Here is a 6273-nt window from a genome sequence, read left to right as displayed (position 1 = left end):
TAAAAATTCTATTATTTCTTTCTTTCCAAATACCCCACCAGAGATGAGAAAGAGTAATTTTCCATAGGAATTGAACATCAAAATTCTTAGAAGGGCATTGCCAGCTTTTAAAAGAAGATTCCACATTGTTTTGATGAACCCAGGTCAAGTTACAATACATAAGGATCTCAATCTAGATTTGTTGGGTATAAGAGCAATTTAGAAATAGGTGGTCTCTATCTTCAAATCCATTCTTTCATAAAATACACCTATTCACCAGATTTATACCTCTTTTCTGCAAGTTATCAAGGGTCATAATTTTATTTTGAAGCAGGACCCAAAAGAAGATGTTGATTTTAGGAATGAGACCCTTAGTCCAAGCCTGAGACCAAAAGGGGAGATTTTCCTTCTCCTTAGAAACAAAGAAGGAAGAAACTTTGAATTTCCCACTAGGATCAGCATACCAAATAATCTCATCCTCAAAAGAAGGATGGAGAGAAACAACATTGAGAGATAATTGGATGTGATTGAAGCTTTGATCAATGTCCTTCAAGTTCACCCAAGAGTTGTTCTGCCAGTAATGACTAGCAAGAGTGCCATATCTCTGCTTGCATAAGTCAACTTGTGTCATATCTTGAACATCTTCAATCAGGGGGTGATCCTTAAGCCAGACATCATCCCAAAATCTCACCTTAATCCCATTACCAATTTTCCAAGAGCACCCTTCTCCAAGAATTTTCTTTGTTCCCTGCACAGCTCCCCAAATGGAGGAAGGATGAATAACATCAGAAGAAGAGAAGAAATTAGAAAGAGAAATAGAATTAAGAAGGTACTTGTGTTTCCAAATGGTACTCCACTCTTTGTTTTCATGGAAAACACGCCATCCTTGTTTAGCTAGAAGAGCTTTATTCATGCTTCTAATTTTTCGGATGCCCAATCCACCTTCCCTAACCAATTTAAAAAATTGGTCCCAAGCAATTAAAGGCATTCTCTTTTTTTCCTCTGAACCAATCCATAAAAAATTCCTTTGAATTTTTTCAATAGCCTCAGCAAATTTAGTGGGGATTTTAAAAAGACTTAAAGCATAAGTTGGTATACTTTGGAGAGAGCTTTAAGAAGAATTAATTTACCATCTTGGCTTAAAAGGTTCCCTTTCCAACCAGCCAACTTCTTGCTGAATTTGTTAATAAGGTCTTCCTAGAAAGAATCTAGAGCCTTCAAGCCTAAAGGAAGACCTAGATAGAAAGAAGGGAAAGAACCTATAGAACAACCAAAGATTTTGGCAATTTTATGTTGTTTAAGAAAAGGGGTATTGAGAAAAAACATAGCATTTTTATTCCAGTTAACCAGTTGGCCTGAGGCAGAAGAATAAAGATTAATTGCTTGCTTCAAATTTCTGGCTTCCCTGACTTCAGATTTCCCCATAAAGATGGTATCATCAACAAATTGGCCATGAGAACATATAAGAGGATGGGAAGAGGGTTGCAAACCCTTAATAACTCCTTTATGCACTAGATCCCCAATGTACCTCCCCATACAATCATCCATAATTAAAAAGAGGATGGGGGATAAAGGGTCCCCTTGTCTCAATCCCTGAGAGGGATTAAAAAAATGAGAAGAGCTACCATTAACCAGGACAACAATAGAAGAAGTAGAGATCAACTGATGAATCAGTCCAACAAGCTTGTTGTCAAAGCCAAAGGCAAAAAAAATATTTGAGAGAAAAGACCAATCAACTCTGTCATAAGCCTTAGCAACATCCACTTTCATTACAAATACTTGATTGTTAGAACAAGATAAGGAATGAATATTTTCATGAGCAGAAATAACAGAATTGAGGATTTGTCTACCTAGAGTGAAGCCATTTTGTTGGTCAACAATGATCAAAGGGGTCACTAGAAGCAATCTAGAAGTAAGAACTTTGGAGATAATTTTATAGAAAGAATTACAAAGGCTGATTGGCCTAAACTGATCAAGTGAATCAGCTCCAATTTTCTTAGGAATCAGGCACAAGAAGGTGGAATTGACTTCCTTCAGCATTTGTTTTGCCCCAAATAATTCCTTCACCGCATCACAAACATCTTTTTCGAAAAGTTTCCAAAGTTTCTGAAAGAAAAACATTGGAAAGCCATCAGACCAAGAGCTTTCTCTCCTCCTAGAGAACAAACAACTTTGAAAATTTCATCATTCTTAGGAATTGAGCTTAACAATTTGTTCTGATCCTTTGAAACCAGAGTGGGGATCACTCTAAGGAATTTAGCCTGGTGTTCCATATTGATGTTGGGGTCAGCTGTCATAAGACCAGAGAAAAAAGTCACCATTTCATTCATGATGTCCTTATCCTCCTCAATCTTCAAATCTCCCTTAATAAGATGTGAAATGTGAGATTTGGATCTATGCTTTAGAGTGGATGGATGGAAAAATTTGGTATTTTTATCTCCTTCAGTCAGCCATATCAATCTTGATCTTTGCCTCCAGTAGATCTCTTCTTTAGTAATGATGTCATGGTATTGAGTCAGCTTTTCATTTTCTTCTAAAAGAAGGTTTAGGGAATATCCCTCCTTCTGAATTATATCCTGGATTTTTTGGATATCCTCTTTCAATATAGATTTATCCTAAAAAATGTTCCCAAAGCAGTTTTTGTTCCAAATTTTGACTTTCTTTTTGACATTTTTAAGTTTAGAAGTCACTCTGAAGAGAGCAGTACCATCAATTTTGATGTTTCACCATTCTTCCATTTTTCTTTCAAACTGAGGGTGTTGCATCCACATCTTCTCAAATCTAAAAGGAAAATTCATCTTAGGACTAAGCTTATTAGCAGTGAAAATAAGAGGGAAATGATTAGAACCAATTTTTTGGTGGGCTTCCAACTTGCAGATGAAATCTTTTGTCCAATCAAGAGAGATAAGAGCATGGTCAAGCCTTGCCTGAATACAATCATTGCCAACTCTCTTATTACTCCAAGTAAACTGAATGCCTTGAAGATCCATATCTATTAAGCCCTCTTTGTTTATAAACTCCCTAAGGTCCATTCTTCCTTCAAGCTAGGTAGCATTACCTCCCATTTTTTCATGGTCATAAAGAGGGACATTGAAGTCTCCCATGATTATCCACCATCTAGAGTAATCCATACTTTTAAAATTGGATATAGAGTCCCAAACCTTCTTCCTTTGGCTTTTCATGTTGGGTGCATATATATTCACAATATACCAGTCCTCTTTTTGATTAGCACTAGTAATTTTAGCAATCATAAAGTATTTACTAGCACTCAAAATAGTCCCAGCAAAGCAATTTTTTTCCCATAGCATCAGGGTTCCCCCTGAAGCACCTTCTGAACTACTAGCATTTATAGAGTAATTTTTAAAAGCTTTTATCTACTCTGCTTTCTCTTTGTTCATCTTAGTTTCCTATAGCAGAAGAAAATCAAGTTTCTGTTCTCTAACAAAATTCCTAACAACATCTAGTTTATGGTAACTGTTCAACCCCCTAATATTCCAGGTAATAATTTTCATTTCCATATTTTAGGTGTATAATCCATAATAGTTGCTTGACAACCATCAACAATATTCTACAAGCTTTCTAACTCCCTGGTTTTCTTAGAAGATTTCCTTCCATGTTCATTTGGAGACCCAACATCTGGTTTCACCTTGGACTGCTGGTCTATTTTTTTCCCAGGTTTTACTGGGGTCAAAGCTTTGAGATTCACTTTAGTATGCAATTCTAATTTACTGCTTCGAGTCTTGACCCCCTTTATGTTATTCTTTTTTTCAGCCCTTTTCCTTGAATTTGGTTTAAGCTTTGAGATTACTCCATCTTCTTTGACAGCTTCTAGGACAGGAGGGTCCTTAATAAGGCTATCTTGGGAAAATAAAGGGACAAAAACCTGCATCTCCCTGGGCTGAGTTTCATCATCCTCACTATGAGCTCCAGATTCAGCCAAGAATTCTCCTTCCTCAAGCTCTATCATCTGATCAAGATCACTCCATTTATCCTCCATCTTTTTATAAAGAAAAATTTGCTTTGATAAATCTGATAGGTCATCTATACCTTGTTTAGGCAAGATGGGATCTAGTTGTAAGCCATTCACTTCTTTTTCAGAGTTCATGTTCTCTGTCTCAGGCATGAGCCTAGCCCCATCCTTGAGAAGAAGCTCAGAGACAATATCCACAACTGCTGGTGGAGCTTTTGAGTTCTCATTCTCTTTCTTCTCTTTGAGATGAACGTCTTTAGGTTTCCAAACCTTCTTTTGTTGAACCTTAGTCTTTTTCACTTCCTTCTCACTACTCAAGTGGATTTTACTCTTGGAGGGGAAGTTTTTAACCAAATGACCCTGTTTCTTACAAGCATAACAAGCATTAGGAAGATCTTCAAAAATGATTACTTGGGTTTTCTTACCAAGCTTAGAAATTAAATCCACATTTTCTAGGAGATGATTCAGATCTGCCCCCTTCACATATAGTCTAACACTCTAGAGTTTGGATCTGGTTGTAGTAGCATTATCCAGAGCCACCAATTCACCAAAAGAACTGGCAATACCCTTAAAAATGTCCTCATGCCATAATTCAAGAGGGAGTCCAGGAAGTTTGGCCCAAATCGAGGTAGTTAGGAAAAAGGAATCTGATAAAACCATATTAGGCTCCCATTTTTTGATTGTAAGAGAACTTTTTCCAAAAGACCAGGGACCTCCACAGAGAACTAGATTCATATCTTCCTTACAGTTAAAAATAAACAGAAAGAAGCTATTCAGCATGGGAGCTATGTCCACCTCCCCGTGAATAGCCCATTTCCTCTTAACCATTTTCCTTAGAGAATCTAGATCTGGTCTTGCCCCTAGAAATTTTCCCACCAGCGTGAAATCCATGGAGGAAACAGAGAAATCCACTAAGGGGTCAGGGATAAAGATTTGGAACTCACCTTTCTCTCGACTAATCCTAGAAGTCACCGGTGGGAAAGAAGATTTGCCAATTGGTTTCCTGTCGAAAGTGAGCATCAATTAGAGTAGTCTTGAATAATTCATATAAATTTTTAGCTATTGCACTAAAATTCAATTGAGCAATAGATAGTAGAAAAGGGTTGACGACAAAGAACGTTTATAGTATAAACATGCATCCTCACCTAGGAAGTATTATCAATTACTGTAACTTCATCTAGAGACAATGCAATGAAATTTGAGTGTTTTATTTTTTCCTTCATATCTTCTTTTTCAACCCGTGCAACACATCTAGCCCATTCCCACCCACTATTTATTGACTAGTGACTATTCAGATAGTTTCAAACTTTGAAAACGTGCAACAAGGTAGTAATTGAAGGGTAGTCTATCATAGGACATCCTCTACTCAAAATATAAAAGACCACACTTAATTGAACTATTTTTCCTATATTTTTCACTTCCATTGCTTTCCCAACGAAATCTTTACTGGAATCTTTTACTGCAGAATGCTTCTCCTGTAATTGCTGGTGTAACTCGTATATTTCAGCATTCTTGATATGTAGACAATTGTCCTTTGTTTTCCAAGTTAGCATGGATTTTTCAACTCCATCTATAGTTTTCTTTTTTTAAACTTTATCGACATGCTTTTCTATGGTATCAAGTTTAAGCTACAACCTCTTCTCCTTCTTTGTTATCTCTATGCAAATCTTACATCTACATTCTATAGGAGGTTCACCATCAATTGGATTGGCCACTAGTTTAATGAACCAGTACTTTTCCACCCATTCTAATTGAAAATTGCTTTTGGATAGATCCCAGGGAGATCAATCTTTCTTTGATTCCAATTTTCTTTTCTCCTTTTATACATGAACATGATTATGGAATCACTTTTGGTTTTCTCACCTGACTGGTCCAAGACCGAATCCAACTCTATAATATCAACTTGTGACTCCCTACTAGGGGAAGTGCCTTAAAATTGTGTTCAAGTTCATCCTTGAGTAAGATATTAGGTTCACCAACTTGAACATATTCAATACAATTTGAGTCTCCAACTTGTGATGAATCTCCTTTTTCAATAAGCACTAGAGATCTAACTTGTGAATCTTATAAGTTGCCAACATTTCCACCACCAAAATATGCCACTATGGTTCTGCATTTTGGTAATGGTGGCCTCTCTTGGATTTTAGGGATCCTACCAAAACTCCTATTACCCCTCTTGTTTGACATTGCAAACCGATAAAGGTTGTAGAAAATAAATCAACTTAGTTGTTGAACAAAAGACTCAAATAGTGATGACTCAAAGACTATGAATAGTGACAGTAGACTACTTAGACTACATATAATAACAATAATATGATTCATTC

The sequence above is a fragment of the Cupressus sempervirens genome, chromosome 4 (genome assembly GCF_028749045.1).
Source record: "Cupressus sempervirens isolate cs-2001-9-10 chromosome 4, ASM2874904v1, whole genome shotgun sequence".
Lineage (NCBI taxonomy): Eukaryota > Viridiplantae > Streptophyta > Pinopsida > Cupressales > Cupressaceae > Cupressus > Cupressus sempervirens.
Note: the sequence above shows the minus strand (reverse complement) of the source record.